Source organism: Schistocerca cancellata, chromosome 3 (genome assembly GCF_023864275.1).
Source record: "Schistocerca cancellata isolate TAMUIC-IGC-003103 chromosome 3, iqSchCanc2.1, whole genome shotgun sequence".
In the NCBI taxonomy this organism is placed as follows: Eukaryota; Metazoa; Arthropoda; class Insecta; order Orthoptera; family Acrididae; genus Schistocerca; species Schistocerca cancellata.
Window position 1 is genome coordinate 283,442,269 of NC_064628.1, and position 26,049 is coordinate 283,468,317.

Genomic DNA, 26,049 nt, shown 5'->3' on the forward strand with positions numbered 1-26,049 from the left:
ATTGCAGATACACTCTAAGACAAAGAAAGGTCCCACGAAGGAATTACCCGAATGCGACGAAAATCGTTTGATGTGATGTACATGTACAGACAACCGAACAGTTACAGTTTCAGAAAAACTGGATAATTTGTTCAAGAGAAAGATCTCCACAAATTGAGCAAGTCAGTAACTGGTTGGCACACCACTAGCCATTGTGCAAGAAGTTATTTGGCTTTTGATTGGTAGAGTTGTTGGGTGTCCTCCTGAGGGATATTTCGCCAAACACATTCCAACTGACGCGTCAGAGCGTCAAAATCTCGAGATAGTTGGAGAGTCTTCTCCATAATGATTCAAACGTTCTTTGATGGGAGGGGATCAGACGACCTTGGTGACCAATGTAGGATTTGGCAAGGACGAAGACAATTGGTAGAAACTCACCGTCTGTGGGCGGGAATTCTCTTGCTGAAATGAAAGTCCAAAATGACTTCGCCATGAACGGCAACAAAATGGGGTGCACAGTATCGTCGACGTAGCTCTGTGTTGTAATGGTGTCACGCATGACAACCATATGGGCCTGCTATGAAATGAAATGACAACCTAGAAAACCACTGGTGGTTGTCGGGCTACATGGCGGGTGACATTCAGGCTGGTATCCCACCGCTGTCCAGGACATCTCCAGATACTTCTCTGGCCTGGAGTCTCATTGATTGGAGCAGATTAGTCTTCCGTGATAAATTCCGCTTCGAACTAAACCCGCTGACAAGCGAGAGGAAGACCAAGAGAAGAACACAGTGAACAGCTTCTGATGTGTGTAGGTTGCAATAGTTACATGGAGATGATGAAGCTTGGACACGACAGAGAACCTTGGAGAACTGCATAAAAGCAGTCTTTGGAGTTACCAACAATAAAAACAACAGCAACAACAACGTCCCTGAGTCGCACTTCCAGCACCACTCACGCCAGATTTGAAGGAGTTGCTGCAATTATCTTCTAGCAAATGACGACTCACATGCACTTGGAATAATAGGCCTTCAGAGGGCAACAATTCCTCAATATTCTCCAGTCTATCCCGAAGTTCTTCTAACATACAGTATGTGATCAAAAGTATCTGGACACCTGGCTGAAAATGACTTACAAGTTCGTTGCGTCCTCCGTCGGTAATACTGGAATTCGGTAAGGTATCGGCCCACCCTTAGCCTTGATGCCAGCTTCCCCTCACGCAGGCACACGTTCAAACAGGTGCTGAAAGGTTTCTTGAGGAATGTCAGCCCATTCTTCACGGAGTGCTGCACTGAGGAGAGGTATCGATGTCGGTCGGTAAGACCTGGCACGAAGTCAGCGTTCCAAAAATCCCAGAGGTGTTCTATAGCAGTCAGTTCAGGACACTGAGCAGGCCAGTCCGTTACAGGTATGTTATTGTCATGTAATCACTCAGCCACAAGCCGTGAATTATGAACAGGTGCTCGATCGTGTTGAAAGATGCAATCGCCATTCCCGAATTGCTCTTCAACATTGGGAAGCAAGAAAGTGCTTAAAACATCAAAGTAGACCTGTGCTGTGATAGTGCCACGCAAAACAACAAGGGGTGCAAGCTCCCCCCCCCCCCCCCCCACCATGAAAAACACGACCACACCATAACACCACCGCCTCCGAATTTTACTGTTGCCACTACACACGCTAGCAGATGTCCTTCACTGGGCATTCGCCATACCCACACCCTGCAAGCGGATCGCCACATTGTGTACCGTGATTTGTCACTCCACACAATGTTTTTCCGCTGTTCCGTCGTCCAATGTTTACGCTCCTTGCACCAAGCGAGCGGTCGTTTGGCATTCACCGGCGTGATGTGTGGCTTTTGAGCAGCCGCTCGACTATGAAATCCAAGTTTTCTCACCTCCCCCCTAACTGTCATAGTACTTAAGTGGATCCTGATGCAGTTTGGAATCCCTGTGTGATGGTCTGTAAGATGTCTGCCTATTACACATTATGACCCTCTTCAACTATTGGCGGTTTCTGTTAGTAACATACGAGGTCGGCCTGTACACTTTTCTGCTGTAGGGTTCTTTCACTTTTGCACTTCACTATAACATCGCAAAGAGTGGCCCTAGGGATGTTTAGGAGTATGTAAATCTCTCGTACAGACAAGTGACACCCAATCACCTGACCACGTTCGAAGTCCGTGAGTTCCGCAGAGCGCCCCATTCTGCTCTCTCACAATGTCTAATGACTACTGAGGTCCCTGATATGGAGTACCTGAAAGTAGGTGGCATCCCAATGCACCTAATATGAAAAACGTATGTTTTGGGGAGTGTCCGGATACTTTTGACCACATAGTGTTCCTGAATTCTAGACCGCAAGGAGATGCTTGAAAACATCCTTTCGTAGTACCTTTGGTAACTGTTGATATAGGACTTGATAGTGTCGTGTATTAGTCTCTACAGTAATCCAGTAGCAACTGTACATTACTCCAAAGCAGTCCTTCTCCCTTAGTATTCTAAAGAATGAAGGATAGCATAAGCTAACTATCGGCTGAGAAATATTTGTCATCATATACTCAAAGAAAAAAAAAAAAAAGAAAACGACGCACCACAAAGGAATTATCCGAATGTGCGGGAATCGGTAGACGTTATGGACACGTACAGACAGACAGATTTCCAAAAAATTGGTGATTTATTCAAGAGAAAGAGCTTCTCAAACTGAGAAAGTTTTTACACCCAATGAGGTGGTGCAGTGGTTAGCACATTGGACTCGTATTCGGGAGGACGACGGTTCAGATCCGCATCCGGCAATCCATAATTTGGTCTTACGTTATTTTCTTAAATCACCCCTGGCAAATGCCGGAATAGTCCCTCTGAGAGGGCTCGGCCGATTTCCTCCTCCATCTCTGACACAATCCGAGTTTTTACTCTGTCTCTAATAACTTCAATTTCAAACACTAATCTTCTTCTTCACAATTTTTAACCTTCCTACTCTCTCCTCTGCAGTTCTCTACATTACCAAATTAACGATTCTTTCCTGCCTCAGGACGTGTCTGATTTATCAGTCCCTTGTTTGAATCAATTTGTGCCATAAATTAATTGGCTTTGTATCTGTCCTGATTGCGATACTACATTCACTACGCTGTTCACAGAAGCTTACGTGATTTCTTATCGTCTTACGCGTCATTTGATCTGCTCCTGCAATACCCCCGTTTCATTTTGTATTTATAACCCTGTACTTATCCGAGGAAGAGTTCTGTTCTACCTGCCATCGCAACTCACTAATTCTTACTGTAACTTTAGTCTATCCATTTCTTATATCAAACTCCCTGGTCTAGCTACACGATTAAGGGATCTAACACTACACGCTCCAACTTGCACACTCCCAGTTTTGTTTTTCCTGGAGATCAGAGTTTGGCACTACTTTTGCTAATGAAATATTTTATCCAAGAGGATGTCATGACAAACTGTACAGCATCATGCCTTCGGCAAACGTAAAGGTAGTATTTTTCACTTGCTCTGAGCCGTTCGCCGTACAGCATATAAAGGCCATGTTGGCTTATAATATTACAAGGCTAGATGAGTCAGCCATCCACAATGTTACCCCATCACATTTAGAAAAGGCCGCTGCCCCTCTTCAGGAAACATGGATTAGCCTGGCTTCTCCACACATGTTCGCAAGCCGCCGCCCGCCTGCCTTCCCCCCCCCCCCCCCCCCCAATTCCACCCGCTCCTCCTGCCTCGGCAAAGTCTATGACTCATGAGGGGCCATTCATGGTGGCACCACAAAAATCGAGACACATGCTTGTTAAAGGAAGACTTATTAGGGACGCCAGTGATTAAAATAAATCCGACGAAAATTCAAAGACATATGGTTAACAGGTATTTAGATGTGTACCTAGATGAAAGAGAAATATTCTAAGTACACACAAAAAATACAGAAAGAAAGGCAGCTGTATGATAAATAAAATTATTAATATGGCGCAAACGTCTAAATTATCCCTGAAAATAATCAGGCTATACACTGAGACTATATTAACTGCAATTTTAGGCTATGGAGGCAGTTTTTGGGTGAACACGTTAATGGTGATGAAACACGCTACTACATTAAGAAATGTACAGTTTGGAATTCTACTACGCTATTGTCGAGACTTCAGAACACGTCTATAGAAGTCTTAGATGTATCAAATGGAGTAAGTCGTTGGACCTACAAAGAAAATAGGCTAACATCTATTTCATAAAGAAAAAACAACGCAATACTTTGGAGAGCTAGCAACAGATCTGTTAGTAGTAAATAATTTAGTATTTACAGTGTGGCAACAGAAATTGAATTCCTCTGATGCAGGAAGAAGAACGTTTCAGTATCTTCCTGATGTAAAGCAAAGGCTACACGTAACACTTTTTGATCCAAGAAAGGGACTACATATCCTAATAGAATAGGTAGTAGGGAAACGACAAGCTCTCACTGCTCCTATATCATCACATCTGACAGTGTTTTATGGGTCTGACCAATAGCTGAAGATACATCAGGGAATGGTAGGCAGGAATTAAAGCGTAGAAGTGTTTGCAGTATGACGCAGTAAATAAGGACTTTCAGCCTCTAAACCTATGTTGTCTCAGAAAAATCAAGGGTTAACTGTAGTTAGCCATATCAAACAGGAGCTTGGCTAGTAGAGGAGACTACAAACCATAACGAATCCCGGTAACTCTACTATCCCACGGCCCATTCACGGAACTGTGAAGTGACGTAGCGTACCTGAGAAGAACAAGAGAAATCAATGAAAGCTCATCTCTCGCCACGAAGTCTGCAGGCAGCAAGACACTGTTGGCCAGTCTGCTACGAAGGATACGGAGAGTGTAGATGACACACTGGCAAGAAAAATCGCAACACCAAGAAGGAGTTTTGTGACATAAACGAAAGTCTGTAGGCATGTTTCTACATTTGAAAGGTGACGTCTGTTTAAATTTCGCGCCAGTCCCATAAGAGTGGTGCTGGTAGCGCTATCACGCGGATAAGATTGAACATAGTGAGATGACGATAGGCAAGAACGACTTTAAGGTGACAAAGACGCCATTGTCAGCACCTCTCTGAGTTTGAACGAGGCCGTGTAATAGGTCTACAAGAAGCTGGATGTTCCTTCTGCGATACTGCACAAACACTGTACACGATTGCTGTCAGCGGTAGTCACGAGAATGTACGGTCGTGAGAAGGCCGGCTCCAGATGCCCACGTGGCACTACCGAGAGCGAAGACCATCGTGTTCGACATATGGCTCTGCTGCACTGTATTGCATCTGCAGGAGCAAGTTTATTAGCAGTTGGCACCACAGTGACACAACGAACTATTACAAATCGGTTACTTTAGGGACAGCTCCGAGACAGACACCCTGCAGTATGCATTACTGTGACCCCAAACCACCGCCATCTCCAACTTCTCTGGTGTCAAGTGAGAGCTTATTGAAGGCCCAGGTGGAGGTCTGTTGTGTTTCCAAATGAACCCTGGTTCTGCTTCGCTGCCAGCAAGAGCCCTATATGGTTAGGAGGAATCCAGTTGAGAGACTGATACCAAGCAGTCAGCGTGTTAGACACCTGGACTTATACCTTGAGTTATGGTCGCGGGTGCGATTTCGTATGAGAGCAGGAGCACTCTCGTTGCTATCCCACGCACTCCAACTGCAATTATGTACGTTAGTTTGGTGATTCGACCCACTGAGCTGCCATTCATGAACATCATTTTGGGGTGTTTTCCAACGCTCACCCACACACCACTGTTGTAACTCGTCATATTGTACTGATTGTTGATGAGCCGTGCGCAGCTCGTGTTCATGCCGTTTATTGCTTGGCATCTTGTCATTGTGCTTATACATCTCGTTTCTTATTCGATTTACTAGCGTCACTAAGTTGCTGGCTTGCCTGCCCGTGATTGGCAGCAGCAGCACTTATTGATACGAGTACTGTGGTACTATCTTTGGAACGACCGCTAATATTTCCGGGGTCGCGTTGTTTGGGGTGGAGAGTTGCGAACGGAGATCAGTTTGGTTGGGGCACAGCAGCGAGCAGGTCCGTGCAGCGCGAGGGCAAGCCGGGGGCCGCTATCAGGGTGCTGCCACTGCCGGATCGAGGAGGGGTAGCTGCGAGAGCGACTACTTCGTTGCACACCGAACCCTGGACGTTTACGTTGAGTGAAGAGTTAACTGCTAATGCAACTTCGACTATTCTGAGATCTCGCCTGTGGCCGGCGGGTTGTTGCTCCCAGAGCCGCTGAGCCTGGAGAAAACGAGTGAAGTGTTTTGAGGGGGTGAAATATTGCAGCCGTCTTTCTCTATTTGTTATTCATCACTGAACTTAGTATTATCGTTATTAGTGAGGTACAACCAGCGGTATTTTCCGCCTTGTGGCCGCTAACGCCCCAGTTACCTGCCCTGGAGGGTAGCATACTTTTCCGGCAGCATACCTTCCCTCGTCGTGTTGATGCTATCCAGCATGGCGTGTAGTTCGACAGCCTCTTGTATTGTACTGTGCACTTTGTTTTTTTTTAGGTCTACCTTGGTTCTAGTGTTTCCTACGGCCTTCGGTGTTTTCTGAAGACGTAGTGCTCTGTCTCTTCGCTCTTGCCTTAAAATATTCCATCGTTGTACCAGTGATCGGATATTAGGCGAATAGGTTAGTCAGTCGGTCTGCGCTTAAGCTGCCCCTAGTCTGAGTTGCCGTCCTGTTACGTGAGTACAACTCTTGGCTGCCTGTCTCAAATGGCTCTGAGCACTATGGGACTTAACATCTGAGGTCATCAGTCCCCTAGAACTTAGAACTACTTAAACCTAACTAACCTATGGACATCACACACATCCATGCCCGAGGCAGGATTCGAACCTGCGACCGTAGCGGTCACGCGGTGCCAGACTGAAGCGCCTAGAACCGCACGGCCACCAGGGCCGGCTGCCTATCTCACCTTACCTTATGTTAGAGTTACCTTCCCAGTCCGACCCTTTGAACACTAGCTCAGACCCACTTGTCCTGATTCCTTGGGTTGTGATGTTTGTTTTAAGGATATTTGTAATTTTTTTAAATTTATCCTTGGTGTGGCCTTCAGCTGAAAAATAATTTCACTTCTTTCGTGATAAGGCCTTCAGTTGTGTTACAGTAAGTTTTTTTTTAAGCAAACTTGTTTTAAAAGCAAGGTATTTATTTTCAAAGTGCTATTTGGAATTGTTATTCTGACTTATAATTCAGGCCTTCAGCCGTTTGTGATTTGAAGTTGTGTGTGACCTTCAACCAAGCAATAAATTCACTTCTTTCATAATAAGGCCTTCAGCCGTGTTACAATAAATTTTTTTAATGCAAACTTGTTTTAAAGGCAAGGTATTTGTTGAGATGTGTGCGTTTTGGAATTGTTTTTCTGATTTCTAATTCAGGCCTTAAACCATGTTATTCGAAATTGTTTGTGGCCTTCAGCCGAGTGGTAATTTCACTTCCTTGGTCACAAGGCCTTCAGCCGTGTTACAGTTTGTTTTAAAACGAAGTATTTATCTTAATATGTGCTATTTGGAATTTTTTTCTGACTTCTAATTCAAACCTTCAGCCGTTTGTTGTTTGAGGTTATTGTTGGTGGCCTTCGTCCCTAAAATTGTGGAATTTTTTATGGTAAGACCTTCAGCCGTGATAGAGTCAATTGTGTTTTTTTTTTAAAGAGAGTGTTTTAAAATTTTAATTTCTTTAAATGAAGTTTACGTATTTGTTGTTGACGTATTTGTTGCGCAACCGAGAGTAACTGATTACTGCTCCGTCCACAATCGTAACGTTATCCTGTCCCATCTTGAGAAACCAGCTCTCAGTTGACATGATGCCTTGAACTGCTTGATCATCAGCTCTGCTTCCAGTCGAGCCCATGTGGGACGCCATCCGACGACTAGTCCAGGACCCTCCACAAACCGCATACACCGTCCCTGTATTGGTCGACAAAATGCAACATGCATCGAACTCCATCCAACAAACTGACATCCCCGACACAATACATGCACGTCTGCAGTCTTGCATTCAACACTCTGATGCTTAAACCGGTAATTCATGTACCAGCAAAAATGGTTCAAATGGCTCTGAGCACTATGGGACTCAACTGCCGTGGTCATAAGTCCCCTAGAACTACTTAAACCTAACTAACCTAAGGACATCACACACATCCATGCCCGAGGCAGGATTTGAACCTGCAACCGTAGCAGTCGTGCGGTTCCAGACTGTAGTGCCTTTAACCGCTCGGCCACTCCGGCCGGCTAATGTACCAGCATTTCGTATTTGCAATGACTTATCTCACGCTAACATGAACCAATTAATCACTTAAATATGTGACCTAGACAAATGCGTTCCCAAAATTTCATTACTCTACCTTTATTATTTTATGGTGCTGCGATTATTTTCCGTCAGTGTATTCTAATAGCAGCAAAGCGCATGTGTCCATTTCAGATTACAGGAGAGAAATATTGACTAGAACCACACAAGACAATACTTTGAAAGTCAGCGACCCTAGCGCAGTTTAACGTATTAGAAGAATTAATATTATTGCTAATATTTGTAAAATAAGTTTTATTGGTAGTAGCTCCTGTAGAAACATTGAAGGTGCTGGCATAATTAATGGGGTCTTCCTTCCTTCCTTGCAGGAAACACCTGATGAAGACGTCGAAATATTGTGTTGGGAAGACGCACATCACCGGCAGTACACCCAATTCCACGAGATGACAGCGAATCCCCGAGAAAATCTAAGAAATTACAGTTGTATTGTTGTTATTATACTAGTAGTATCCACAGTTTTATTAGCACTAATAGCAACACACGAAAACAATAATAGCAAATTACACTGACGTGACAAAAATAATGGGGTAGCGATATGCACATATACAGATGGGGTAGTATCGCGTACACAAGGTATGATAGGACAGAGCACTGGCGGAACTGTCATTTGTGCCCTATTATGAAAAATTTGTGACGTGATTAGCGTCGCACGACGGAAATTAAGACTTTGAACGCGGAATGGTAGTTGGAGTTAGATGTTCGGAGACCTACAGTGTCACGCGTGTGCCGAGAATAACAAATTTCACATATTACCTCTCACCACAGTCAAGACAGCAGCAAACGGCAATCACTTAACGACCGACAGCAGCAACGTGCTAACAGAGAAGCAGCAGTGCATGGAACAGCTGCAGAAATCAATGTGGGACCTACTACGAACATATCCGGTAGGAGAGTGAGGCGAAATTTATCGTTAGTGGGCTATGACAGCAGACTCCCCACATCGCTTGCAGCGTCTCCCCTGGGCTCGTGACCATATCGGTAAGATCATAGTCGACTAGAAAACCGTAGCCTGATCAGATGAGTTCAGCTTAAGTTCATAAGAGAGGATGGTAAGGTTCGAGCGTGGCGTATACTCCGCGAAGCAATGAACCCAAGTTGTCAACAAGATACACTTCAAGCTGGTGGTGGGTCTGCAGTGGTGTGGACTGTGTTTTCATGGAATGGACTGCATCCTCTGGTCCAGCTAAACCCATCACTGACCATTTACAGCCGTTTATGGACTTCATGTTCCCAAACGAGGATGAAATTTATATGGGTGACAATGCGTCGTGTAACTGGGCCACAGTTGTTTGCGATTGGTTTGAAAAACATTCTGAAAAATTCGAGCGAATTATTTCGCTGCCCAGGTTGCCCGACATGAATCCCATCGAACATTAGTGGGACATAATCGAGAGGTCAATTTGTCCACAGAATCCTGCACTGACAACACCATTAAATACAATAACTGCATCATAAATTGCAATTCTGACAACTGTATCAGATGCAAATGAGTTTTTGGGGCATCGTTTCCATATGAGTGAATTTAGAGACTCATTTGGATTTTTGGTTTTGCGATGAACACACTTTTTGAGAAGTGCAGGATATGCCAGAGATGATCTATAAAACCAAAGAGTTTGTATCACGGCCTTCTAGATGTATCCCGCACACGTTTGGTTGAAAATAATAGGCAGAATCGTTGTTCACTGAGCTGGTATTGAAGTGCTGCTTCAAAACGTGGGCATGACAGGGAGGCCGCGTCACACTTTTAATTAATTTTCAGGCGGATGCGATTTCAACATTGAAACTTTGGGAACTTATTGTCCATGAGTAGTACTAACAAATAAAAAATAAACCGAAAATGACATTTTTGGTCAATTTCATCAACGTCCCCAGTTAAAGAGAAGTATGGATTCTCTGCATAAAAACCTAAAAAAGAGTGACCACGGTCAAGTAAAATCGCATGATAAAGCTCCTCGAATAAAACACAGAAAGAACGTAAGCATTCCTAAAAAGATTCTTCATGACGGAGAAGATGACGATGCGGATGTCCTGTATCATAGGTGTCTTAAATCATTTTGTCACATCAATACAGGCAAAATGGACTCAATGTACAAATTGTAACCTGTGGGCACATTTCTCATGAGTTAAAATTGAAAGAACATTTTTATGAATGTTTGAACTGTGAAGATCCTATTGGGCATCCAGTCGAAGAATGATAAAACTTCCAGACATACTTTTCTGTCAAACGGTTATTATAACAATAGTAAAACAATTTATGATTTTAGTCTTTGTTACAAAGCGCTAGGAATTTTTACTAAAATAGACTGTAGGTATTAAAGTAGATATCTTTTCAACTAAATAACCAATGTCATAACTAAGTTAAATGATAAATTCTTACAGCAAACTTGCCCCAACTGCTGTGCCAACTTGCCCTATGGATGGGGTAGGTTGTCTCAGGAGGTATTTCTGTACTAAATATGTTCCAAGCAATAGACAATCACTGAGAAGCAGTAATTACTTATTCGTAAAGGTGCTGAAAGAACCTCACAATGTTTCCACATAGAACGATCGATGCAAACATTTAAAATACAACCTGGGGGAAAAAAAGAGAGCAAAAGTGGACCAACCTGCCCTTTCTCCCCTACTATGTGATTGGAGTGTTCGTAGTGAGCCAGAACACAAAACACGTCACTAGCCAGCATTTACAGAGACTCCCTTCGTCAGTTGTCACACCACACGTGGCCCTCCTGATTCCCCGATTTCTGCTAATAAAAATTCCACCTCCTCCTTTTCACTTCGCGCCCAACATTCGGTCATATGACGAACTTTATTTGCACTCCTTTTCAGGGGTTAGAGGGGCAAGATTAAAGACGACGCACTTAAGTTGCGTAGCTATCGTATTATTACTTGCAATAGTGGCCGAAAGATTGTTTCATCAATATAAATTATGACATGATCTACTACGCGGAAAAATTTATGGAAACTCTTCACATTATCTCGTGTATGTTTCGTCTATAAGGATAAAACAAAATATGGTGCCATCACGAAAATGAAATTATCGTATGGCATTATTGGACAGGAGAACCCGTCTGTTGTTGTTCGGCGGCCCGCTAAAGTCTTTTTATTTGGCGCCACTTCGACGACTTACGCGTCAATGATGATGAAGTGATGAGGGCAACATAACACCAAGTCCCAGGGGATAAAATGCCCGATCGGGCCGAAAATGGAATCTGGGCCCCTGGATGGTAATTAGCCGACCTGACCACTGAGGTACGGAGGCGATCAGGACATCCCCTTTTAGAAGATTATCGCCAACGGAACTCCATAAAATAAGTTGCTGAAGGCCTATAAGAAGCCAAATCCTACAAATCCCACACTTAAAAATGGGTTGTTGAATTCAAGGGTGCTACAAATACCTTTGAAGACGATTCAGAAGTAAGAAGTCCCAAAACTGCAAACCATACATGAAAGCATCTAAAAAGCGCACAATAACACCGCTATATGTGTAAAGCTTCCTGGTGCTGCCCACGACGTAGAAACATTAGAATAAAGAATATGGTACATATTACATGAATTATAATGAGAAAACACCGTGTATGGTCATGTCGCATTTGTTAAACGCTAAGCCAAAGGATTTCGCAACTATACCGTCAACATTTAAATAACAATCCAATTGTTATGGTACGCTGAACTTCTTACTTTTGATCAGACGTGGTCCCATCCCATTGAGCCGGCTGCGGTGGCCGAGCGGTTCTAGGCGCTTCAGTCCGAAACCGGGCGACTGCTACGGTCGCAAGTTCGAATCCTGTCTCGGGCATGGATCTGTGTGATGTCTTTAGGTTAGTTAGGTTTAAGTAGTTCTAAGTTCTAGGGGACTGATGACCTCAGATGTTAAGTCCCATAGTGCTCAGAGACATTTGAACGATGTTTGGTCTCATCCTAAATGGCACAAATGAATTGGCGATCAAAGGACTCGGTAGATGCCGTGACCCTGCTCCAAAACAAGCAAAGCTGATTTCACTTTCTACAGAGGGAAGTGCCAGTGCTTTCCAGGATCCAAAAAAAATTGTCGTCACTAATTTCCTAAAAAGGCAAGAACAAGCACGGGTGGATAGTCTTCACGTCTTCATAGGTAAGTTCGGTGTGACAAGCGTGAGAGTAGTAGTTTAAAGTGAAATTCAAAACAACATAATGTAGTCTAATGCACCTACCGACAGAACTGCCTTGGCAATAGGGCCGCTGAGAGTTTTTAAGTAGGCACTGATAAAACATCTCTCTGTTCGTCACTTTTGGCACAAGCTGACTTTCACCAACCCCGAGATACGACTGGCGTAGGAAAAGAGGTTGAGGAAACACTTGAGTCATTTCTCACTTAGGCGTTTAAAATAATCTGCAGCATTTGACTTCCACTTCAGCTTCGTATCAACACAAGCGCCAGAGAGTTTACAAAATTCTGTTTCATTTAATTATTTTCTCTCGTGCTTTATTTCTTACCGTGTGGTCTGAATTTGCGCGCGCCAAAATGTATGCATTGCGTTTTATGCATGTTCTGATTTGTAAATTGAAAGAGGTCGTCTTTGAAAGACAACATTGTCGATTTTGATTGTTAAGACTATTTACTCATAAAATTCACTGTTACAACTATAGTCGTTTAGTAGCTTTCAAGTGGGTAGCAGCAAACGTTATGGCGTGCTCCACCTGAAAACGACAAAACACCTGAAATTTCAATAGTGGACTTCAAAATACACAGTGTTAACCAGTCAAAGACGAAGATGATGTCTTCCAAAAAAACGAAACATAGCTACAACAAACTACGTAATGAAAACTCTATGATCTATAGGAAGCCTTTTTGAAATCAAAATTTGGACTGGTTATTGTATATTGGGTTAACTATGTTACTCTTCTTCTGTTCATAATCTTTTACGCCTCGGCGGGGCTAATGGTAAGATATTTGATTCCTATTTGTGCTAACAGCGGTTTAGATTTTCATCTCACCATTCAAATTTAGATAAAATCAGTGAGAAAACAGTCTAGATAGCGATAATGACCGGTTTCGGCCTATACTTAGGCCATCTTCAGACAGTTTCACGGCCTGAAGTCAACTGGCTATTGTAAGCATCATCAACTTCAGCTGAGAGTGCTGTCTGAAGATGGCCTAAGTATAGGCCCAAACCGGTCATTTTAAGAAAGTACCATCGCGATCTTCACTGTTTTTTCACTGGTTTCGTATAGATTGCAAGATCTCTGCTTCCCGAAAATGTTACCAAAAATTTTGAATCCCAATTTAGGTTACCCAACGTTTCCTTCAAATGATTAAGAAAGCATCGCTATTCTCACATGATATACTGCGAACTAACGATGAAGTGAAACATGCCGGTTCTATTGTAGTGTTTAATAAAAAAGAAAAAGAGAAGAAAAAAAAAGTTTGAAAATGTGGGAAGAAATGGTGAATAAAAAGGGGGTTTTAAAATCGTTAATGACCGTGAAAAAAGGGAAAGAATGAAATGCAAATCGGACATCGTATTACAGAAAAGTTATCGGACTTAGTGATTCGGAAAAGCTATTATTGGGGTGGTCCTTGTGGCGTTTCTGAGCAAAAGTCAAACCAATTTCCACTACAAAAATTATTTGAAAAAAACAGAGAATAACAAAATGTAACTGACAAGGGGAAATGGCGTAGATAAGAGTTCATCCTTTACCATGTTAACATGTCTTCTTTCGTGCGGCGTCCAGGTCTTCAAAAATCTCCTACTTCCTTTCTGCCTGAAAAGTAGTAGCTGCTCCGAAATCTTGCAATTGTCCAGGAATCACTAGTTTATACTAATCAAAATCATTTTGACACCGAATGCAATTTATTTTACGTTGCTACTTCCATCCTCCGAATTTCATAACAACTTCCACAATATGTCTACACATTAATAAGTTTTTTCATCTTAATCAGATCAAGACTAGCTAATAAGTTTTTTACGTCTGCAATAAGCTTCCGCTCTCGAGAGACAATAGACGGATAGAAAACAAAAAAAGAGTTACAATTTTAGTATTTTCTCTGCCGTCGAGAGCTCATACCGCTGCGACGGTATAATTTATATCTGAGGGAACGAGTGTAGCGCGGCGAAATTCAAAATCCCGCTACACTATACTTCTATATTTCCGGAAAGTATTTGACAAGCTGCTCCACGACAGACTGTTAACGAACGTTTGAGCATGTGGAATAGGTTACCGGATATGTGAGTGTCTCGAAGACCTCTTAGGTAATAGAACCTAGTACGTCGTTCTCGACGGTAAGTTTTCATCAGAGAGAAGTTTATCGTCAGAACTGACACAGGGAAGTGTAAGAGGACCGCTATTACTTTCTATATGCATAAATGATCTGGCGAACATTGTGGGCAGCAATCTGTGGTCATTTGGAAACGATGCTGTGATGCACGGGAAGTTGTGGGAGTTGAGTGACTGTAGAAGAATGCAAGATGACTAAGACAAAATTACTAATTGATGTGATGAATAGCAGCTTGCTCTAAACGTATGAAAATGTAAGTTACTGCGGATTAGTTGGAAGAAACAAACCGAAATGTTCGGATAGAGCATTAGTAGTGTCCTGTTTGACGCAATCACGTCGTTTACATATCGGGGCGTAACGCTGCGAAGTGATACGAAATGGAAAGAACTCCAGTACAGCACTCGTGGCTGCTGCATCACGGGCGCGAAGTGGGGCCGAGGCAGTTTCAGATACGTTTTACAGTCTGACGATAATTTACGGATTTGTAGTTTTAGCTTGACAATGTCCACTGTGGACAAATGGTAGTTACTGTTATTCTGAAGAAGGTTGTGTTATCCCGACTGAAACCTAGGTAAATTCTAGGTAAACAGTGCAACTGAGGCTGTTGATTATTAAAATTAAAATTAATATTTATACAGTTGCTAACAGGGCCGCGAAATGTTGAAAGTATTTATTTGGAGAAAGCCCGCTTACTGGCTTGAAATGATAACTCTAGGAATATTCCACAACCCCCTGTGTATCGCTCCCATAGGGATATTGAGGACAAGAGTAGGTTAATTATAGCATGCGATATTTAAACACTAATTCTTCCCACGCGCCATACATGACTGGAAATGGAGAAAAACACCACTAGCTGGTATAATTTGATGTACCCTCTGCCATTCACATCACAGTGGTTTGCAAAGTATGGATGTAGATGCAGATCACAAAATTGTATCAAATTTACGAATTACTTATCAATGTGAGACCAATTATCAGAATGCGCTGGACGTATGTGCTGTTTCCGTTGGGAAGAACGTCATAAAGTCGTTGTATTCTCTCGAGCATACTGGCAGTGGGATCAGATTGACATCTGAGCTGGTATGTATTGAATTGTATGTAAACATTTGTAATTTAAATGCTTTCTTTTAATAAGTAAGGACATTGCTTCACTGTATGTGTAAATTTAGGTAGAGGTCTGTTGGCATTTCGTTGTATTTATCTGTGTCTTACTGTGAAACTTATAAGCTCAGGGAAAAAGCCAAAGGAATTGTTATTTGCATCGACTACCAACGATAATAGCAGTGCTTGTGCGTAGTAAAATCTTTGGGGTAGAGAGTTGTTGCACAGAGCGCACGGCGAGGGGAGACGGGTTTCAGCGCTTGTAGTGTGCGGAAGTGTGGTGTTAATGCTCTCGCAGGAGAGTGTACCATTTCGGCGGCATCATGTACTTGTACGAGCGCCGCCCTGATGTTTAATAGAAGAAGTAAGTACAGTGGATGGTCGGAAGAGGCTGTATTAATTACGATTGCCCGTTCCTGTAACTAGCCATGCTTCACAAGATGCTACCATCTTCAACAACAGTAGCAGTTCCAGCAACACAGATTCGTCGTCGGCTCCGAGTTTCGTTGTATGCACAGCACTGAAGTAAGACTGTTCATTGGTAGAAAGTATTAACGGCCAACCTAGCAGCACAACTGAATGTGATTTGATTGATAAAATTTATTTAAATAATAATCAGTTAAATTCAGGGCGATTGTGTCCTCATTGCCCTCAGACATTGTTCCCAAGCACGGTCCTTCTTCCTTTTTTTTCCTTATATGCTAACCGAGTGTCATAAGAAAAAAACTGAATAGTTACAAAACTTCCTGGCAGATTAAAACTGTGTGCCAGACAGAGACTCGAATTCAGGACCTTTGCCTTTCGCGGGTAAGTGCAAGTACTGGAGGATGTAAAGCTGTGAGGAGGGGGCGTCAGTCGTGCTTGGGTGGCTCAGTTGGTCAAGCACTTGCCCGCGAGAGACAAAGGTCCCGAGTTCGAGTCTCGGTCCGGCAAACAGTTTTAATCTGCCAGCAAATTTTATTTCCTTTTTGTTCATTAGTGTGAGTTTTGGATTCATGATCAGTGGTACCTCTTTTCTGTCCAGTGTTGTTCGTGAGTGAATGCACAAAACTACTTTCATTTTTCCAAATTATTATCCTTTTCGGTTTAATTACTTTTTATTCTCAGTAGATTTTTTCCATCAGAAGGGTCTGTTCTACACTTTCCTCCTACTTATCGGTATTATTCCTTCGGGAAAGACAGCCTTATCCAACCAGTAAAAATCCATTAGGCATGCATGCGATCTACGGTCATATCCCATATCGCAAGCAGGATAGGCAGATAAGTAAGGTGGAGGTTACAAGTTCCCCAGCATCACACAGTGAGAGATGACTGATCAGGCCGCGAGATGTCCGTGACATACCAATGCGCCTTCGGAGTTCCCTCAATCACTGCCGTCGTGGCCTGAAGTCATAGGCGATAACTCCCCACATCATACTGCCAGTAGTAGCACCGCTGTGCCTGACTTAAGCACTGAAACAATTGGAGCTGTATCTAGGTAGACGCCATAGTGGCCAAGCGGTTCTAGGCGCTACAGTCTGGAACCGCGCGACCACTACGGTCGCAGGTTCGAATCCTGCCTCGGGCATGGATGTGTGTGATGTCCTTAGGTTAGTTAGGTTTAAGTAATTCTAAGTTCTAGGGGACTGATGACCTCAGAAGTTAGGTGCCATAGTGCTCAGAGCCATTTGAACCATTTTTTTAGACGACATAGTCGCCAATGACGGGCATCTGGGATAGCGTATAAGCGCGATTCACACAACGTGACGTCATTCACGAGCGATCCGTGCCTCTCGCCACAGCACCATTGCTAACACAGCAGTTCCTGTTATGTTAACAGGTAGCCATCTCGTGGGAAGGTAATCTACTATTTTGGCTGCAGCTAGTCTCCGACCGGTGGTGCGGGACGACCGGGAATGTTGCAGGGATTCCGTTACTTCTTGGGGGATGACTGGTGATGTGAAGGCGTTAGGACATGCCTGGTGCACAGTACTGCGATCCTCACGTGTTGTGGTCAGACGTGGTCGACGCACCTTTAATGGTGAGTCTGTCTACCTTCACGTTCATTTGTCGTCCAACATCGGGCCACTGTCACACCCGAATGCTCCATATACGTGGATACTGCACGATTCGACTGTTTGACCACACAGAGACCCAGAGTGAGGCCGATGACATTCACACTGGGACACGGAATTTTCGAGTCCTTCACAATGATCATTCAAAATCTGACGCTCTTCACGCCCCTTATACGCCCCACCTGGCCCAGTAACAACACTAAGCACGAACAACACTAATGCACTGTGGTGGCCGCTATAACTGTCGCAGAGAATTGCTACTCTAATCATTTAATGCACGCCGATGCAATGTACGTTAAGAAGCTACTTTAACATGCGCCCGCGTCTTCTGCGTGCTCCACTTTTTTGTGAAGCACCGTACATTTTAAAAAATCACCTGTAAAGACCGGATTTCAATCAAGGGAAAGCTTGCGACGACACAAGGCCTTTATGTTTAGTCTATTTGCCATTATACAGTTAGGATCGTTTTTTGGGCGAAAGTTTTGTGGAGCACAGCAACGCTACACTGATATTTCGTGAATAGGTTAAATGCATATGAAGCGAGAAAACCAGTCCAGGAAGTTTACTGAAAGCTTCCAACTGAACATATACTGGAAATAGCAGGAAAAGTATTTGCCTACGACGTGAATTTCTAACTATCGAACTGCGACTGGAGGTGATAATCTTATCTGTGCGACTTTATTACGACTGAAGGGATCGTCATGATGATGCAGCACTTTCAAGAGGCACGCACGTCTCTGACATAACAGTGTGGTGCCGGCTAAGTATTTGCGTGTTATCTTTAGCGATAAGAGACAGCAACAGAATGGAAGTACACTCGCCGGCTCTGCGTGAAGCGATAGCTGTCGTAGTCAGTGCCGAATGAGGCACAACTGTTCCCTGGCTGTGCGAAGCCAATTGCAAAAAATGTTCAAATGTGTGTGAAATCTTATGGGACTTAACTTCTAAGGTCATCGGTCCCTAAGCTTACACACTACTTAACCTAAATTATCCTAAGGACAAACACACACACCCATGCCCGAGGGAGGACTCGAACCTCCGCCGGGACCAGCAGTACAGTCCATGACTGCAGCGCCGTAGACCCCACAGCTAATCCCGCGCGGCGAAGCCAATGGCCTTCAATACATTTCTGATGTAACACTAGGAACATATCTTAAATCTCAGATTTACTTCTGCTCTAAACAGCCATATGATTTATTTATGTAGCTCTGCAGATATATCAAGCCGATATGCACTGATTTCCGTAAGCCAATGAAAATACACAAAACAACACAGACGCTAGCGCGAAAATTAAATATTTTTTGTCACCATATGCCTGTCAATAGAGCCCCAGTTCGCTTGCGTCATCTGTACATGGCAGAAACCTTCGTAGCTCTCAACAGACAACTACACTGCTGGCTATTAAAATTGCTACACCACGAAGATGTGCTACAGACGCGAAATTTAACCGACAGAAAGAAGATGCTGTGATATGCAAATGGTTAGCTTTCCAGAGCATTCACACAAGGTTGGCGCCGGTGGCGACACCTACAACGTGCTGACATCAGCAAAGTTTCCAACCGATTTCTCATACACAAACAGCAGTTGACCTCCGTTGCCTGGTGAAACGTTGTTGTGATGCCTCGTGTAAGGAGGAGAAATATGTACCACCACGTTTCCGACTTTGATAAAGGTCGGATTGTAGCCTATCGCGATTGCGGTTTATCGTATCGCGACACTGCTGCACGCGTATGTCGAGATCCAATGACTGTTAGCAGAATATGGAATCGGTGGGTTCAGGACGGTAGTACGGAACGCCGTGCTGGATCCCAACGGCCTCGTATCACTAGCAGTCGAGATGACAGGCATCTTATCCGCATGGCTGTAACGGATCGTGCAGCCACATCTCCATCCCTGAGTCAACAGACGGGGACGTTTGCAAGACAACAACCATCTGCATGAACAGTTCGACGACGTTTGCAGCAGCATGGACTATCAGCTCGGAGACCATGGCTGCGGTTAACCTTGACGCTGCATCACAGACAGGAGCGCCTGCGATGGTGTAATCAACGACGAACCTGGGTGCACGAATGGCAAAACGTCATTTTTTCGGATGAATCCAGGTTCTGTTTACATCATCATGATGGTCGCATCCGTGTTTGGCGACATCGTGGTGAACGCACATTGGAAGCGTGTATTCCGCCGTGATGGTATGGGTTGCCATTGGTTACACGTCTCGGTCACCTCTTGTTCGCTTTGACGGCACTTTGAACAGTGGACGTTACATTCCAGATGTGTTACGACCCGTGGCTCTACCCTTCATTCGATCCCTGCGAAACCCTACATTTCAACAGGATACTGCACGACAGCATGTTGCAGGTCCTGTAAGGGGGTTTCTGGATACAGAAAATGTTCGACTGCTGTCCTGGCCAGCACATTCTCCAGATCTCTCACCAATTGATAACGTCTGGTCAATGGTGGCCGAGCGACTGGCTCGTCACAATACGCCAGTCACTACTCTTGATGAAATGTGGTATCGTGTTGAAGCTGTATGGGCAGCTGTACCTGTACACGCCATCCAAGCTCTGTTTGACTCAATGCCGTTATTACGGCCAGAGGTGGTTGTTCTGGGTACTGATTTCTCAGGATTTATGCACCCAAATTTCGTGAAAATGTAATCACATGTCAGTTGTAGTATAATATATTTGTCCAATGAATACCCGTTTATCATCTGTATTTCTTCTTGGCGTAGCAATTTTAACGACCAGTAGTGTGAAACACCTTAACCAGTCGCCCTTGGCTTCATTATTAATGTTTACAATGCATTTCGGAGATGAATTGTCATCCTCTGATGACATTTTATGATCACTTCAATTTCATTGCTCTCTAAACTGGTAAAGATATACGAAATATGGCGAAGCCGGACGGTGAGCGAAATGCACTCAGGCTGAGGTTCAGCGTATTAACAACTGTTAACCTCTTCAGTTCCACCAGTAGAAAAATAAGTTTATCTATCTAGCATCTCTGTTCGACGTAATAGTCGACACATAGCGCTGGAACGTGTTGCAGTAGGTAATGATACCTTGCAGCCTTCGAACGAACTATTAGCATGTGTCTCTTAGGCGATACATGGGTTCTTTAGACTGACGGAAGCAACCAGTTTCGTTTCTCGTATACAGTGATCAGCCAGAACATTAGGACCACCTATCTAATATGGTGTATGTCCACCCTTTGGCACTGATAGCAGCAGCGGCGCGTCGTGGCATGGAAGCAATGAGGGCCTGGTAGGTCGCTGTATGGAGTTTGCAACACATCTGCACGCACAAGTCACCTAATTCCCGTAAACTCCATGGAGAGGGAGATGAGCTCCGACGCAACGTTCAATTACATACCGGATCTGGATCAGATCTGGCGAGTTGGCGGGCCAGCACATTAACTGGAACTCGTCATTGTGTTCCTGGAACTACTCCATCACACTCCTGGCCTTGTAACACGGCCTTGTTGAAAAATGCCCCTGTCGTCGGGAAAGATGATCGTCATAAAGGGGTGTACTTGGTCTGCAACTAGTGTACGATATTCCTTGGCCGTGATAGTGCCTTGCACGAGCTCCACTGTACCGGTAGACGCCCAGATGAATGTTCCTCAGACCACAGTGGAGCTAAAAAATGGCTCTGAGCGCTATGGGACTTAACATCTATGGTCATCAGTTCCCTAGAACTTAGAACTACTTAAACCTAACTAACCTAAGGACATCACACACATCCATGCCCGAGGCAGGATTAGAACCTGCGACCGTAACAGTCGCGCGGCTCCGGACTGAGCGCCTAGAACCACTAGACCACCGCGGCCGGCGCACAGTGGAGCTGCCACCAGCTTGTCTCCATCCCGCAGTACAGGTGTTAAAGGAGCTGTTCCCCTGGAAGCCGAAGATTTGCTCCCTCCCATCGGCATGATGAAGAAGGTACCGGGATTCTTCAGACCATGTGTTGCCGATGTCGTGGTGGTAGTCGCCGTTGTCGTGGTGTTAATATCGGCATATGCATGCGTAGTCTGTTCCAGAGGCCTTTCGGTGGGAGTGTTCAGTGTGTATGTGTTCAGACACATTTGTACTCTGTCCAGTATTAAAGTCTGATGTTAATTCAGCCACAGTTCGCCGCCTGACCTGTTTTACCAATCTGCCCAGCCTATGACGTCTGTAATGAGGGATAGCCGCCCAACCCCATGACGTCTAGAAGTGGTTTCACATTGGTTTCGCCACGTGTTGAAGACACTCACCACAGTACTTCTCGAACACCCGACAAGTCGTGCAGTTTCACAAATGCTCGTGTTGAGCATCGGGCCATCACAATATGCCCCCAGTCAAACTCAGGCAGATGGCGCGCCTTCCTCATTCTACACAAGGACAGTAAGCTTACTGATGCTACATGCAACGTGCGTGTGTCTGACTAGCACTCATTCCTCATCATGTGACGCTGATATAAACTTAACATGCTCGGGGTCTTATCTTTTAAACTGTAGTACGAGTAACGAGTAACGAAACTTTATGTGTACATAGAGAAGAAAGCACGAAAGAAGAGACTAAACTTATTACTTTTTCACAAGATAAATGTATGAGAGTCTTTCAACAAGTGATGCCCCACATCTTTTAGAAAGTCATTAATATACATAGGCAAACGTCGTTGTTTGTTCTTCACATTTGATGTTTTCTCCGTGCGCCGGTGATTCAAAATGGTTCAAATGGCTCTGAGCACTATGGGACTTAACTACGGAGGTCATCAGTCCCCTAGAACTGAGAACTACTTAAACCTAACTAACCTAAGGACATCACACACATCCATGCCCGAGGCAGGATTCGAACCTGCGGCCGTAGCAGTAGCGCGGTTCCGGACTGAAACGCCTAGAACGGCTCGACCAAATTGGCCGGCGCGCCGGCGAAGTTTCGAACCGTTCTGGCAGATGGCAGAGCCGTAGTACAGCGTCAAAATAACGTCAACATACGACGCAAGAAGCATGGTGTCATTGAATTCTTGTGTGCAGAATAAGAAATCCTGGTGGACATCCATAAATGTTTGTGTGCAGTGTATTGCGATGCTGCAGTTGATAGGAGTACGGTTCGGCGACTGGTAAAGAAAGTTACATCCTCAGGAAATGCAGAAACAGAGCTCCATGATCAGCCACGCCGGGACGTGCTGTCACAGCCACTGCTCCAGACATGCTGAATTGTGAGGATGGCATTATTCGTGCCGACCGGCGCAGCACAATTCGACAATTGGCTCTACAGTTGTCGGTTAGCATTGGAAGGGCGTCTGCAATGATAGAGACACTTGGATACTCAAAGAGGTACTCACGATGGGTTCCACGAACGCGCACAGCGCACTACAAGATTCAAAGAAAGGCCATTTCATCTGAATTGTTGGAGCTTTTTGAGAACGATGGAGAGGCCTCTCTGTCACGGATCGTTACGGGGGACGAAAGCTGTGTGCACCACTTAGCACAAGAAACAGAAAGGCAATCCATGGAGTGGCATTATCCTCATTCACCACAAAAGAATAAATTCAAGACAACCCCGACTGCAGGAGATATCATTGTTACAGTCTTCTGCGATTGTGATGGCATCATTCTCGTGGATGTGATGCCAAGAGGGTCAACCATCAATTCAGAGGCATACGTGAACACTATGAATAAACTCAAGAACCGTTTCCGACGTGTCCAATCGGACAAGAATCCAGCAGAAATCTTGCTCCAACGTAGTAATGCACGCTCACACACAAATGTGAGAGCCCAGGAACACATCACCAAATTTGGGTTGGACATCATTACCTCATACACCCTACAGTTCAGATCTGGCACCCTCGGACTTCCATCTCTTTGGGTCGCTTAAAGATTCTCTACGAGGAACACACTTTGAAGATGACGGGAGTGTCAGTCATGCAGTGAAAACATGACTACGCCTACTGGACCAGAGATTTTACCGGCAGGGTATGCACGCTCTTCAACAACATTGGCTTACGGCCATAGAACGTGATGGAGACTACGTAGAAAAATAGGACATGGACAAGACATATTGACGTATATTGTCACCAGATTGTGACTTTTAAAAATAAATATTTTCTGAGAAAAAATGAGGGGCATTGCTTATTGAACGACCTTCGTAGGTTGGTTCAAAAATGGCTCTGAGCACTATGGGACTTAACGTCTTTGGTCATCAGTCCCCTAGAACTTAGAACTACTTAAACCTAACTTACCTAAGGACATCACACACATCCATGCCCGAGGCAGGATTCGAACCTGCGACCGTAGCGGTCGGTTTATTGCACCATTAACTAGTTTCTGAGCCAGTACTGCAGATTCGTCATCAGATGGAGGTGTTACGGGAAAATTATATGCTGGAATATGTGCAGCCAGACGCTATGGCTGTGACGATTGCACTCCCTCGTCGTTTCCTTCACAAACTGAATCCTACTATGTACATTTTATCAGCTTACACACACAGGACTTAGGTGCATTTCGTTTTACGGCAAAATGTATGCACAATGAGTGTACTTCTGTAAATGAAATCACCCACTGAGGTCACACCGTATCATCAACCTCTGGGGCCACCAGAATAACTGATGATAGTATGCAGAGCGAACGAGGTAACACAAAAGAGACACATCGACGTTAACCCCAGTGGAAACAAAAATCAGACTGTATTCCTGTACTTTCTATTTTCTTGCGTATATCCCATCGTACGATGCACTCTGTTTACATAATTTGGCAAATTTAATTTATTTTAACTTTGAGGCCGATTCGTGTGCGCTGTCTGTTATTCGTGTAAGCCTTATTCTCTGTGTCTCTGCATCACGTTTTTTCACCTGGGAACGAATCAACATATATTGAGGCATACTGCTTCTATAGCCGTGCATACTTATAAATTGCCAGGGCAGAATTATGTCCCATAAATGTTCTGTGGGACTCATGTCGTGCGGTCTGCGTGGACAAATCATTCGCTCGAATTGTCCAGAATGTCCAACGTTGTATATAACATTAAGTCCATGAATGGCTGCCAATGGTCTTGAAGTAGGCGATCATAACCATTTCCAGTCAATGATCGGTTCCATTCCATGTAAACACAGCCCACTCCATTATGGAGCTACCATCAGCTTGCACCTAGGTCCATGGCTTTGTAAGGTCTGCGCCACACTCAAGCGCTACCATCAGCTCTTACCATCCGAAATCGCGAGTGATCTGACCAGGCCACGGTTTTCCAGTCGTCCAGGGTCCAACCGATATGATCACGAAGCCAGGAGAGGCACTGCAGGTGATGTCGAGCTGTGAGCAAAGGCACTCGCCTCGGTCGTCTGCTGCCGTAGCCCATTAACGCCCAGATTTCGTCGCACTGTCCTAAAGGACACGTTCATCGTATGCCCCACATTGATTTCTACGATTATTTCAAGCACTGCTGCTTATTTGCCAGCACTGACAACTCCACCCAAACGTCGCTGCTCTCGGTTGTTAGCTGAAAGCCCTCGTACACTGCGAAGTCCGTGGTAAGAGGTAATCCCTGAGATTTGGTATTCTCGCAACAGTCTTGACACTGTGGATCTCGGAATATTGAAGTCCCTAACGATTTCCGAAATGAAATTTCCCATGCATCTAGCTCTAACTACCATTCCGCTTTCAAAGTCTGTTAATTCCCGTCGTGCGGCCATAATCACGTCGGGACCTTTTCACATGAATCACCTGAGGACAAATGACAGCACGGCCGATGGACTGCCCTTTTATACCTCATTTACGCTATACTACCGCCATCTGTATATGTGCCTATTGCTATTCCACGGCTTTCGTTACCTTAGTGAATAACCACTAAAGACTCTCAACCTGATCTGCTCACCAACATACAGCCCCCGTAGTCCCTACAATAACATATGTTACTGCTCACTCAACCTTTGGACAATTTTAACCAAATCTAGCAATTCCTCACTGTGACCGTGTAGGTAAGGGGTGCTCACTCGTAGACAGAACAAGGAAAACTGGTAAGAAGGGAGTGACAATCAAGCACGGGGATACTAAAATCGATACTAATTTTGCTTTTACGCTGACACGCTCCCTCTATATAAGCATAGGCATACCCGCACGTATCTCCGGAAGTAGAACATATTCCCTGGATAAAACGGTCAGAGAATCAAAATGAATGCTGTTGTTAATATTAAACGTCAGGCCTACTAATTCGAGGCTATTATTATCAATTGCGCTACTGCGCCAACCGAAATATTGGAGCTTTTATCGACACACCAACAGCAGATGGACTTGGATTGCTGTGGAGTGACTCTGAAGAGTAAGAATTCTACGTTAAAACTCATTTTTCTGAATGTGCGGTT